Raw genomic sequence first — 14,611 nt, forward strand, 5'->3', positions numbered from 1 at the left:
TAAAACAATTTCTGGAACAAATTGTTTTTACTTTATGCTCTTGATAAAGGCTTCTTTTAGCCGAAACGCGTTGAGCTGTATTTTAAATAAAACCTGAAGCAGCACCTGAAGACACCTTTGTGATGATATTAATAAAAGGCTTATTTTAACTGCAATCTCGTGAGTATAACTAGTCTGTGCACCTACCACATTGTCTGAAATCTGCTACACTATTGTGAGCTCTTTTATTTTGGAGGTGAAAGCAACAAGGTTGACTCAGAGAATGTGGGCCGCTTGGTTCCCTGGAGGTATCACAGTGCCACCACTTTCAACACTTTGGGCCTTTTTTTTTCTAAATGATGTATCCAAAATGTCTCCCTCTGTTTAAGCTTTTTCTCTCTATCTCCCCCTCTCCTCTCAACTTGAATATGTTCTATGATCTGATACCTAAGTTGATTTACTATGACCAGCTTCATTGAAATGACAGGCTACCAGGAACTTTAAATATTCAGTCCTAATATTTGACTTGTGTTCCATGATGCGGTCACGAACCCTCCTAGTAGTTTCGCCTACATATAATCTGGAACATGGCTATTTTAAAATGTATATAACATATTCTGTACTACATGTTAAAAAACCTGATCCAATCAGCCAATCAGATTGAGCTCGCATTCTATTGGCTGATCGGAACAGCCAATAGAATGCGAGCTCAATCTGATTGGCTGATTGGATCAGCCAATCGGATTGAACTTGAATCTGATTGGCTGATTCCATCAGCCAATCAGATTTTTCCTACCTTAATTCCGATTGGCTGATAGAATCCTATCAGCCAATCGGAATTGAAGGGACGCCATCTTGGATGACGTCCCTTAAAGGAGCCTTCATTCGTCGGTAGTTCGTCGGGAAAAAAGGATGTTCCGCGTCGGCGGGATGAAGATTCAAGACCCGGCTTCGAAGATGACCTCACCCGGATAGAAGACTTCTTCAGCGCCTCTTGGAAGATGACCTCGCCCGGATGGAAGATTTCTTCAGCGCCGCTTGGAGGATCACTTCATCGGATGGAAGATTTCTTCAGCGCCCCTTGGAGGATAACTTCTGCCGGTCCGGATGCCTTCTTCAGTTCCATCGGTGGCTCGGCTGAGTGAAGACAACTAAAGGTAGGATGATCTTCAGGGGATTAGTGTTAGGTTATTTTAAGGGGGGTTTGGGTTAGATTAGGGGTATGTGGGTGGTGGGTTTTAATGTTGGGGGGGTTGTATTTTTCTTTTACAGGCAAAAGAGCTGAACTCTTTGGGGCATGCCCCCACAAAAGGCCCTTTTAAGGGCTGGTAAGGTAAAAGAGCTTTGAACTTTTTTAATGTAGAATAGGGTAGGGCATTTTTTTATTTTGGGGGGGTTTGTTATTTTATTAGGGGGCTTAGATTAGGTGTAAGTAGCTTAAACTTGTTGTAATATGTTTTTAAATGTTTGTAACTTATTTTTTTTATTTTTTGTAACTTAGCTTTTTTTATTTTTTGTACTTTAGTTAGTTTATGTAATTGTATTTAATTGTAGTTATTTGTAGGTAGTTTATTTAATTTATTTAATGATAGTGTAGTGTTAGGTTTAATTGTAACTTAGGTTAGGATTTATTTTACAGGTAATTTTGTATTTCTTTTAGCTAGGTAGTTATTAAATAGTTAATGACTATTTAATAACTATTCTAACTAGCTAAAATAAATACAAAGTTACCTGTAAAATAAATATAAATCCTAAGATAGCTACAATGTAATTATTAATTATATTGTAGCTATATTAGGGTTTATTTTACAGGTAAGTATTTAGTTTTAAATAGGAATAATTTATTAAAGTATAGTGTAGTGTTAGGTGTAATTGTAACTTAGGTTAGTTTTTATTTTACAGGTAAATTTCTCTTTATTTTAGCTAGGTAAGCTATTAAATAGTTAATAACTATTTAATAGCTATTGTACCTAGTAAAAATAAATTGAAAGGTACCTGTAAAATAAAAATAAATCCTAAGATAGCTACAATATAATTATTATTTATATTGTAGCTATATTAGGGTTTATTTTATAGGTAAGTATTTAGTTTTAAATAGGATTAACTTAGTTAATAATAGAAATATTATTTAGATTTATTTAATTAATATTTAAGTTAGGGGGGTGTTAGGGTAAGTGTTAGACTTAGGTTTAGGGGTTAATAATTTTATTACAGTGGCGGCGGTGTAGTGGGGGGCAGGATAGGGGTTAATAAATTTATTATAGGTGGCGACAGTGTAGGGGGGCAGGATAGGGGTTAATAAGTTTATTATAGGTGGCAACGGTGTAGGGGGGGCAGGATAGGGGTTAATAAATTTATTATAGGTGGCAACGGTGTAGGGGGGGCAGGATAGGGGTTAATAAGTTTATTATAGGTGGCGACGGTGTAGGGGGGGCAGGATAGGGGTTAATAAATGTATTATAGGTGGCAACGATGTAGGGGGGGCAGGATAGGGGTTAATACATTTAATATAGGTTGCGGCGGGTTCAGGGAGCGGCGGTTTAGGGGTTAAGCTATTTTTTTATTTGCGGCGAGGTGCGGGATCAGCATGATAGGGGTTAATAACTTTATTATAGAGGGCGACGGTATAGGGGGGGCAGGATAGGGGTTACTAGGTATAATGTAGGTGGCAGCGGTGTCCGGGAGCGGCGGTTTAGGGGTTAATACATTTATAAGACTTGCGGCAGGGTCTAGGAGCGGCGGTTTAGGGGTTAATACATTTATAAGACTTGCGGCAGGGTCTAGGAGCGGCGGTTTAGGGGTTAGTAACTTTATTTAGTTGCGGGGGGCTCCGGGGGCGCCGGTATAGGGGGTAGAACAGTGTAGTTTAGTGTGAGTGCTTAGTGACAGGCTAGCAAGAAAGCTGTCAAACAGCCGAAGAGCAGCGAGATCGGATGAGTGATAACTCTCACAGTCCGCTGCTCATCGCCCCGCGGCTTTTTGACAGCTTTTTTTGATAACTTAGGCGTATTTTTTCAGGTCCGCGGCGGCGAGGGTAGGCGAGCTTAGGCGGGCGTATTGGGCCGGCGAAGGCAGGAAAGTTGACACGTTGATAACTACCACCCATCGTCTTTTCTTGATTTAGATCATCAGGGTAACCCCTCTCTTTAAATAAATCTGCCATTTCATGCAATCTAGATTCTAATCTGTCATTCTTGGTCATAATCCTACCTACTCGAAGAAGCTGACTCCTGGGTAAAGATTTTTTGAGGGGTGCAGGATGGGCACTATTAAAGCGTAACAAATTGTTACGATCTATACTTTTCTTGTATAAATATATTTGTATACCTTCATCATCTTTATATACCCTGGTATCAAGAAAATGAATCTCCTCCTCACTATATTTACCTTCCTGGTAAAATATTTTATAAATAAATATTCCAGAGTAAATGTAATATGGTCAGTAGTCCAGAAAACAATTGGGTACTGGTGGGCGAAGCTAAGCGCTGCTAGTGGAGACTCAGTGTGTTTGCGTATGGAGCTCGAGACGATCTACCCCGTTGCATGTCCGTTGCTGAAGGTGAAATCCCTTCCTAGGACATAAGCACCCGATACGGGGTGCACAACCGGGAACCTCCAAATAGCGTAGTGGCTCGGTCGCTTGAGCCGGACCCATACCGCTTGCAAGAGCCGCACAACATCCGGCACAGGAACTGTCCGGTGGCTGGAAGGGAGCTGGAGCTCTATTTTAGGGGAACAATTATCTATGAAGCTGGGCACTGTAACCTTATGAGATACCTCAATATAGCTGCCGTTCCCTGTTCAACTTGGTAGCTTCAAGACAGCCTTACTGCAGTGGAGGTGTAGCGCCTGGTTACCTGGAGAGGAGCAGTCCACCCATATTCGGTTTTGTGCATGTGCAGCTGGAGAGGAGTCCTTAGCATTACATCTAAGACAGCGGTTTTGTTTGGCGGATCGCCCCATTCTGCATCTTCCCATAGAGTGGAGGCGCAGTGTGGAGAAGTGTCCTAAAAGCGCACGTACTCTCTAATACTGCACTGTCTAGCATCTATTATTTTCTGTTGGTGACTAGTGTTTGAACTCTGTCTTCCATATGCTGTGGATGGTACCAGTCTTTGGACTATACTAGGATGAAGGCATAAATTAATTTTTTTTTATATCTGGTTCTAATTGCTTTAAGGAACAAGGGCTCGGCCTTTCCTTAATGCTTATATGGGCTGCATGAGCCTGAAGGTGGACTTGGTATATTATTGTTTGTCATTAATTGTGATGACTTCGTGACTTGGGATATACCGGCCCGTATAAACTGTTGTAGCCCAAACTGATCTGAAGTTAGATTGGCAGCATAACTTACATTTGCCTTTCTTTTTATTTATTTTTTATTATTTTTTGTGTATGTGTTATCTGTGAATTTTGCCCCCACTTTTTTTTGTTTGTTTGTATTTTCTCTTTACAGCTGCTTGTTAGAGATGTTTCAATAAGCATGAAATATGCTTTATATAATACAGGTTGAGATTACAGGACTGTGGGAATAGGTCCCTAAACGTTTTAGCACTTTTTTTTTGCAAAGTTATAGTAGAATTAAACATTGAAAAATAGCTTGAGTATATGCAACTTCAGTGTATATAGCTAGCACTGATGTAACTGCGCTATATGTGGCTTTATATACTTTATAGTGCTTTAGCTCTAAATTCAACATTTATACTGTGTATTTTTTGGGGTTGGCAAAAAGGAAACCATCTCTATAATATATGCTGATAGATTTGATATAATGGCTATATAAAGTTTTCAATTATATAATCCCCGAAAACAATGTAGCAAGTGGAACATATAGCTGTTTAGGTTTTTTTAGGCTGACAAAATGGTTAGTTTTTTTCTGTCCTATGCTCTGTTATTGTAGAATTGTTGATCCCCGTGATACAGGGGTATGTACCCCACTGGTTTAAAAAAATGTATTAATATAATTAGTTAACAATGCGGGACATGACCATTTAGAATTTACACTTTTTTTAAAAAGAAAGAAAAAAGGTAAAAAAAAAGGAAAGGAAAAACTCATACACATAAAAAAAAGGAAAGAGGAAGAAAAATAGAGGAATAAAGGGGAAAGAGGATAAGGGGGTTTCTACTCCCCCCCACTCTGAAACATACTTTACACTATTTGTGGTGCACAATTGCACCCCCATACATTTATCAAGCACAGGGTACTATCACCCTTTCACTATTTGCACTTTTTGGTGTTTTTGGTTTGCTGTTGATAGTTGCACATGGAAAAATGTATCACAAATACTAAATTTAACTCTCCGGTCATGCCTTCCAAACAGAAAGATAAAAAACTACGAACCTCTGATACGCATTTAGACAATCCTAATGAGACAATGTTGCACAAAATTGATATACAACCAATAGTAACTCAGATTTCAGACAATTGTTAATTGTTAAAAACTCAAATGGCAAGTTTAATGGTAGAAGTCAGGCAATTCTCTAATCGGCTTACAGAGGTCAAGAACAGAGTATCAGAAACTAAAGATATATTTTTTAAACAGGAACAAACTATAGATAACCAAGGTAAAGTTATAAAAATGTTACAAGATAAAGTCTATGAGCTAGAAGACCGCTCTTTGCGGAATAACTTTAAGATTATAGGTCTTCCTGATAATGGGGATTATCCTTATCTATTACTTTTGGCCAGTACAACACTCCCTCTGGCCGTGGGTATGATACAAAAAGATTTACCATTATCAATTGAAAGGGCACACAGACTGGGACCCATTAGGGCTAGTACTAGAGACGGGAATCACAATAGACCTATTATGGTTCAATTTTTAAATTATCGAGACAAAATGAATATCCTTCGACTTTATAGGAAGATGTCTGTATATAGGGCAAGCTAAAATATTAATATTCCAGGATTATTCCAGTGAAACATCTGCCAAAAGGAAAGAATTAGCTCCACGATGTACAAAGTTTATTAGTGCAGGCTATAAGGCCAGACTTCTGTATCCTGCTAAAGTGGTAATTGAGGAACAAGATGGTAATACTATCCTCAAGAGAAGCCAAGGAATATTGTAAAAAAAAAAAATGTGCTCTGATGGAAAAATTAGTTTTTCCCCTGCTTTGGGGGCGGTGAAAAGATATAATGTATATGTCATGCTCCATTTATGAGAGCAATATGGGCCACTGTGTTTCAAGTTGAATTTTAGTTTTACATAGGAGCAAGATCATATTATTACTCTTAAAGAGTATGCAGAAGTAATTGTTTTTGGAGGTAAAAACTGTTTGTGTTTAATTTGTTGTTTTATTTGCTGTTCTTGCAGTGTCGATTAGAGCTAATGTAGGTGAGATGTTTTTTGTTTTTTTTTCCCTCTCTTTTCATACACCCTCCCCTTCCTGCCCACCACGCCTCTCATAGGTGTATTGCACTACCCCTAATCCACTATTATTTTTAATAATGGACGAGATTAAATGCCTTTCATGGAATGTTGGCGGTGTCACTTCTCCCATCAAAAGAAAATCTATAATTAAACAATTAGCTAAGTAATCAGCTATATATAAAAGTGGAAGAGGCTGCCAAATTTAAATGTAAATGGGTAGGTCAGGTGATTGCCTCTGATTGTTCTAGGAGGAAAAAAAGGAGTCTTAATTAATAAAAATCTAAGTTACAATATTTTGCATATACAAATTGATCCATACGATAGATGGATAATTCTGAATATTGAGATTGCTCGAGTAAAATATATATTTTGTAACATATATGGTCCAGATATATATATATAGTACAGATCAGGATTTCTGGAATTCAATTATTATTAAATTGTCCCAAAATATAGATCAGAATTTAATTCTAGCAGGAGATTTTAATTTGATTCCTATACTGTCGCTTGATAGATTCTCACCTAGGCAGATTTCGGCCGCATCTCAAAAATCAAGAATCTTTTCACAAAACATGATATATTGCGTATTCAGCATCCAGATATTAAATCTTACACATGTGAATCTAGGTCATATATATCTTTCTCACGGATAGATCTATTTTTAGTCTCCAACTCTCTCCTAAAGTCTGGAACTAGGGCGCATATAAAAGATATTGTTTTATCTGACCATGCTATAATCACTTTAGATCTTGTACTTAGGCCCGTGCCGGCAGAAACCATAGGCAACTTTTATTTTTCCATGCATTTAATTAACAATATACCATTTCAAAATTGGCTGCAACATAAATGGCAGGAGTATAGTAAAGACAATTGCTCATATTTAGATAAACCAGAATTTTTTTGGGAGGCAGCAAAAGCGTATTTTAGAGGTGAGATTAAATCCTATATGATAATAGCTAGAAAGAGGTTTAGAGCACACAAATTGCAATTGGCTAATACGGTTACGAATGACTATAAGAGATATATAAACATACCCATCAAAAAATATTTGGATAAATATAAGATAGCCAGACAAGACAGATCTACTTTTGAATTCTAAAATGACCAATGAAGAGATTAGAATGAATGCCCTGTACTCGGGGCACTAGGGTAAATCAGCTAAGTATCTAGCTAGACTCGACAAGGCCAGGAAAAAGAATAATATTATTGAAAATATTATGGAGGGTGATAAGAACTGTACAGAGCTTGTCGATATAAAAAGGGCTTTTTCAATTATTATCAGAATATTTATGCTCCAAAAAAAATTGATCAAGATAACAAAATGGCTTTCTGGAGTAAGATTACCAGCCCTAAAGTCCCGCTGACTCAAATGGAGCTAATAAATACTTCTATTACAACATAGGAAGTTCTAGAAGCCATAGATTACTCTAAATTTGGCAAAGCCCCAGGCCCAGATTAACTTAATGTTGAGTTCTATAGGATACTCAAAACAGAGATCGACAATATTTTAACTAAACTATTAAATGAGTATTATACTAAAAAAGTCCCAATGTCTCAATACTTCTCAGCATCAATTATAACTCTTATCTTGGGTCATATAGAACTATTTCCCTACTAAACACTGATTATAAAATGCTTACTTCTATTGTTGCTAATAGACTTAGAACCTCATTGCAAGTTATACATCCAGACCAATCTGATTTTATGACTGGAAGATCTCCAACAAAAAATATCTGTAGGACATACATGATTTTAGAGCATTTTTGGAGTAAGTTGTATAAGAATAAAATATTACTTAAACAGGATTTTGCTATGGTTTTAATTGACGCTGAGAAAGCTTTTGATTCAATAGTCTGGGAACATTTATATAACTCTTTGTTAAATTTTGACTTTTCCTGGAAATTTTGTAACATTTATTAAGGCCATATATCATTTTCCTCTATTTTAGTTAATGGTAGTCAAACATCCTTTTTTAAATTAAATAAAGGAACCAGGCAGGGTTGTCCTCTCTCCCCCTTCTTTTTAACTTAGCTATAGAGCCGCTTGCAATTCTTAGGCAAGAATTGCAGGGAATTAGTTTGGGGAGTCAGACATTTGTGCTTTCGTTATATGCAGATGACCTCTTAATATATTTCAAAAATACAAAAAAAATTCCAATGACGCTTAAGATTTTCAATCTCTTTAGTTCAATTTCTGGGTATAAGGTTATCACAGAGAAATCAGAAGTGGTATGGATACATAAAAATAAGGACAGCTTTAAAGGATTACTTTCTGTTATAATTTTTAAGCTAAACAACTAACATATTAAAGTTAATAAACATTAATTAAAACCTACTGACCTATATTTTCTCCAAAACTAAGTTTCATAACGTTCTAAAAGTTATATTTTTTATTCGCCGATGATGTCACGTTATCCTGCCCACTATTTTCAGCACTGCGTGTTCAAAATACTTAAACCAATAACTTTGTGTTTAAAGCGCCATTTTGAAACCTTGGTATTGTAAATGGATTGGTACAGAGCAAAGGATACCCATGGAGTGGGTTTGGAAAACAATTAAATTTGCAGACAAGATTTCTGATATACGGTGGAGATATGTTAATGAAATGCTATTGATAAAAAGCGTATTTGGGGTAGTTAGTTAGTAACAGGCATAGAAAATATTTACTTACAGTGGCCCTTTAAACAACATAATTTTAGAGAAGTGGAAAGATTTAAATACTTGGGAATTAATTTTCATAAAGACCCCAATATGTGGTACAGACTTAATTATGCATCCTTTTTCACACATGTAATTCCCAAATTGCATAGATGTAGTCTTTTTCCTCTTTCATTATCAGCCAAAGTAATGATTATTAAATCTATACTCTTCCCTCAATTATTATATATTATGAATAAATTACCTTTGTTTATTTTGGATAGGGACATTAAGAGTTTCAAAAGGGAAGGTGCTAACATTTTTTGGAAGAAGAAAAGATATATGCTTTCTATATCTAGACTCTCTCAGTTAAAAGAATTTAATGGTCTTGCATTTCCGGATATTAGTTCATATAACATCTCAATACTTGCAAGGTGTGGAGGGGATTGGCTTCTGTCATCTAATTATTTAATATAATAATGGAAGAAAAGTTAATACAGACTTTCTCCCTTAACCCCTTGAGTGCTAATGACGGCTCTGAGCCATCACAAATTGTCTCATTCAGGTGCTAATGACGGCTCAGAGCCGTCACTAGCACTCTCCCACTTTGAGGGAGATCTGGGGTCTTCCACCGGCTCCTACCTTAGCGATCTGGCCTGCACAGTGATAGGCATCGCCGGGGCTTAACATTATGCACAGTGACGTCACGGCGCAACTTTATTTATACTTAACAATGTTAAGTATAGGAGTAGGGGACATGCTGCTTAGAAATCTGTATCTCAGGCATCTAAGCTGCTACAGACCCCCAAGACCCACCATTGGAAAGGTAATCGCCTAACAAAAAGTTAAAAAAAAATTGTTCAAAAAATAAAAAAAAACTTAAAAAATCTTAGCACCCAGGTGGGAAAATGCTTAGCACTCAAAGGGTTAAAGCTATTTTACATTGCCCGCATGGGCAACTACCTGAAACTGTTAAAATAATGTTCAGTATTTACAATGTGGTTAAAGCTTGGCAGCAACTCTGTTTATTAATGAAGATTAACTTTCACATATTTACTTTCTTACCTATTAGAGGTGTCCCGGAATTCTTGCCTGGTTTCCAGTCCGAGGTATTCCATAGGTGGGCTTATAATCGTTTAACTACAGTAGTACAAACTTTGGAAGGGGACTTTGGGATGAGAACCTTTGAGAGTATTGCCACTGAATATAATTTACCTAATAATAATTTCTACGCATATCTTCAATTGCGCCACTATATCAATAAGAAGTTGCAGTTGGGCCAGTGGACGGAACAATTTGAGAAAATTGGTGATTATATTAATCTCTATAGGCAGGCAAACCATTTAATCTCGTTATTATATAAAATACTGTTGGCAAAACAAGGTCAGCTAAATCTGGAGAAGATGGCTCTATATTGGATTGAGAGGTTTGAAGATGTGAATATTGATATAATTAGGATAGGTATTGAGGGGGTTGGCGCAGCTCCCCTTTCTTCCTCCTGGAAAGAATCACACCTAAAGCTTCTTAATAATACATATATATCACGCCGAACAGATTAGCTAGATGGTCACAAGATCGTTGCGATCATTGCCATAAGTGTCATTTTCCAGCAGCAGATCTCCTTCATTGCTTTTGGTATTGTCCGAAAATAAGACAGATCTGGCAGAAAGTAAATTTTGGCTAAATAAAAATATAACGGATCAATTTGTTATAGAGCCAAACATTTTTTTTTTTATCAAACATCTTACATCCAGAGTTGCAACCTTGTTAATACAGCTATTATGATTGTTCGAAATCTGATTTTCAAAAATTGGAAAAATTGGAAAGCTCCATTTTTTGGGTTGTTTATCATGGCAATTAAAGCACAGATTATGTTTCAACAATACAATATATCTAATATACACAATCGACAAATACATTTCTTTTTAAAAAAATGGCTAAAAATTATCCAGACTTATCCCATATCGACACAATACATACTTGCTAAGTAATTTCATAGGTCTGTTTACTTTGAAAGTTTAATATTACGTGATGATTTCTCATCATCTTGGTATTAAAAGTAAAGAAAGGGCATCAGGGACGAAAGAGGGGATGTGCGAGGAAGATAGGAATGATAGTATTGGCGTTGGTGGGATTTGGGAGGGTGTATTGAAAGGGTCTTTCTTCCTCTTTTTTTTTAATATGTTTATAGGTATGTAGCCTACATTATGTTTTTTGTTTTGTTTTCTTGTATACGTGATGGTGTTAAATCTCATGTAAGAATGAACAATCCAACAGTGTGTTACATATTAGAAGCAGGCTGATCAGATGTATAAAAATCTGTTTAAGAAGATTACAGCAATAACGTGTTTTGTTAAATATATCTGTCTATGAATATGTTTGATCTCGTTTAATACCCTGCATGGTGTTATGTAGAAAACTGGTATAATGTGTTCACACTGATGGCTTTAAATATATAACTTAAAATAGAAAAGGAAAAGAAAAACAAGGGAAAATGAGGGAGTTCAGGTGACAGACAGTGAGAAAGCTTTGGTAAATATGTGTAGTAAACATATATTGTAGAAGAAGGAAAAAACGGCAGGCACTGCACACGAATATGATATGCAAATAAGAATCGTTCACTTTATTAGTGTTGTACACGGTAAATACCAATCGAAAGAGTACAATACTGTGTGGCACAGTTCATCAAACAGGCATACAGACAGGTGGTGTGGTCAAAGGCAACGACCTTTCGCGCCCCCTACAGGCTCTTACTCATAGATCTCATAAACATATATTGTACTTGCATTGAATCTACTACCAACTAATTTTATTTCACAATTTAATTAATTGTTTGTTTTGGAATGTTTTCTCTTATCCGTGTATAATTGTGTTACAGGACAATTTGCTCATAGTAATGTATCTCTGGAATTAATGTCTTCTATGTTCATATTTGTTGTAACAAGTGCTTTTTGATAATGTCTGTTGTACATTTTTTTTATCGTAGCCTTGAATAGCACTGAACTATACGCTTGTAACCGCTTGCAAGTTGTAAACCTGAACTCTCCTCAATAAAAAGAAGTTTTAAAAAAAAATAATAATAAAAAAAAAATGGTCAGTAGCCCCATTAAGTTGAGATACAAATTCTAATAATCTTAACAATGAATAAGGATTGGGTCTATCCGTGTTTTTGTGAATCAATATGTGATGTACTAAATATGTAAACATGCAAATCTGAATAAGTAGATATAAAATGCCCTCTGTTGCCATTATGTAGAATATTTGTTAAACGTTTAAACTGCTTGCCTTATGGCTACTAAAATAAGACATATATTGTTACATTGTACTTTGATACTATTTTCCTATACAGGTATACCTCACTTTACAGCGCTTCACTTTACAGCGCTTCGCTAATACAGCACTTTGTGGAGCTGAAGTTCAGCCTCCAAGGATTTTGAAACAGTACTGTAATCATTGTGAGATTGCGAGAAAAGTGACTGGCACCATTTTGTTATGCTTAGTTCACTCTGTTTACAGCATTAATGTGCAATCTGTGCTCAGTGCTATAGTCTGGCAAATTTTACTACAGTAATTGTCACTATTTTACAGGTGCAGTATTTATTGAATACTAAAGGAATACTGTGCTATGTTAGTGTTAAACTAAACATAGCATTATTGTACCTCTAATATATGTTAGTTCAAACACGTTTTCAAGTCTTTAAACACACTGGCAAGTGAAAAGAAGGCTAAAACTGCCTTGTTTCACTTTAAGGCGGTTTTCACTTTACAGCGGGGCTCCGGTCCCTAACCCGCTGTATGAGCGGGGTATACCTGTACTAGCACTGATAGGGTTAAATTGAGTGGGTGATAGACAATTACCTGTATGATGTCATAGTAGGAGGTGCCTATGTATAGGCTATTTAAGGACACTCATTGAGGCCCATTTATCAAGCTCCGAATGGAGCTTGAGGGGCCGTGTTTCTGGCGAGTCTTCAGACTCGCCAGAAACAGCAGTTATGAAGCAGCGGTCTAAAGACTGCTGCTTCATAACCCTGTCCGCCTGCTCTGAGCAGGCGGACAGGAATCGCCACAATTCAACCTGATCGAGTACGATTGGGTTGATTGACACCTCCCTGCTGGCGGCCTATTGGCCGCAAGTCTGCAGGGGACGGTGTTGCACCAGCAGCTCTTGTGAGCTGCTGGTGCAATGCTGAATACGGAGAGCGTATTGTTCTCCGCATTCAGCAATGTCTTTCTGACCTGATCCGCACTGTCGGATCAGGTCCTACAGACATTTGATAAATAGGCCTCATTGTGTCTTTATGTATGCATGACTAAGGACTGTTAGGTCCGAAACGTTGTATTTATTTCACTGGCTGGAATAAATATTGCTTTTACTTACGGTGCTGTTGTACTTTCTTCTTGGATATACGTTTGAGGCTTTGGTGGTGTGAAGCCTGACAGTGTGCACGTTGTTTGCTACCCTTGTGCTATAGGTTTTTGGACATTCTAATTTTTTTAAAAAGACATTAATATCCTTTTTAGTTCAGATATTTGTAGTAACCAATCTGGGCTTTAGTCCACAGACAACAAGGCTAGTCACTGTTATAAAGCTAGTATTAAGTGCAGTTGTTATCTGATAAAGCCAATAAGGACGGGGTAGGTATGTAGCAGAGTTAGTCCTGAGAAGCCAGCAGGGTGCATTTCAAGTTCTGAGAATTAGCAATTGCTCAAGTTTCAGAGCTAAATTATATGAAAAGGGGTCAAAGTAAATAACAAAAATTTACTACAAAGATGTTTCATTGTGCAGAATTAAACATTTTATATAAAAACCTCAGGGCGGTTTACTGTGCCATTAGGTTGTGGGATGTATATAATAGGATATGCCATACCAACATATAAAAATAGAATAAAAAGAACATTTATGAGTTCCTAAAAGGAAGCTGTAAGAAACCATCACCACATGTACTTTTGATATAAATAGTAGATTCCAGTGTACATGTAGACTTACTGTAGCAAACACTAGTTCCCAAAATAGTTGCATTGGATGATTTGCACTTATATAAGCCTCCATGTGTTCAAAAAAGGTATTTAAATGTCCAAATATCAGTTCATACTCAAAAGGACACATAAAATATAGTAGAAACTTCAATCTTAAACATGTATTTACCCCACTCTGAAAAACTTCAATTTCAGCCAGATGAACACTGAAATCATGCAGCTTCAGCAAAGAAATTTAAGTCAAAACTACAAAATGTCACTTTGTATTAAACCAAGCTGTAAAGTTAATTGTTGTTTTTTTTTAAATTAAAGGGGCAAGGAACCAAGGGTTTCTATGTTGCATGTTAAAGGGATATATAATTCAAAATTAAAGCTTCATGATTTAAAACAAGATTTGTCTTTCTCTTCTGATTACCTAAGGATCAGGATACAGAGATGAAGACGGAAGTCTAATAATAGATGTAAATTTAATACCTTTCTAATAATTGTATATGTTATTTAAATCAAGTTTATTTATTTTTTTGTTCATTGTCACTTTACAGAATAGTAGTAAATATAATTTTCTCCGTTTTTTTTCATTTTACAATAATACAAAAACACATACTCATAAATAAACAAAAACAGACAAAAAAGATTAAATCTATA

This window comes from Bombina bombina, chromosome 6 (genome assembly GCF_027579735.1).
Source record: "Bombina bombina isolate aBomBom1 chromosome 6, aBomBom1.pri, whole genome shotgun sequence".
Lineage (NCBI taxonomy): Eukaryota > Metazoa > Chordata > Amphibia > Anura > Bombinatoridae > Bombina > Bombina bombina.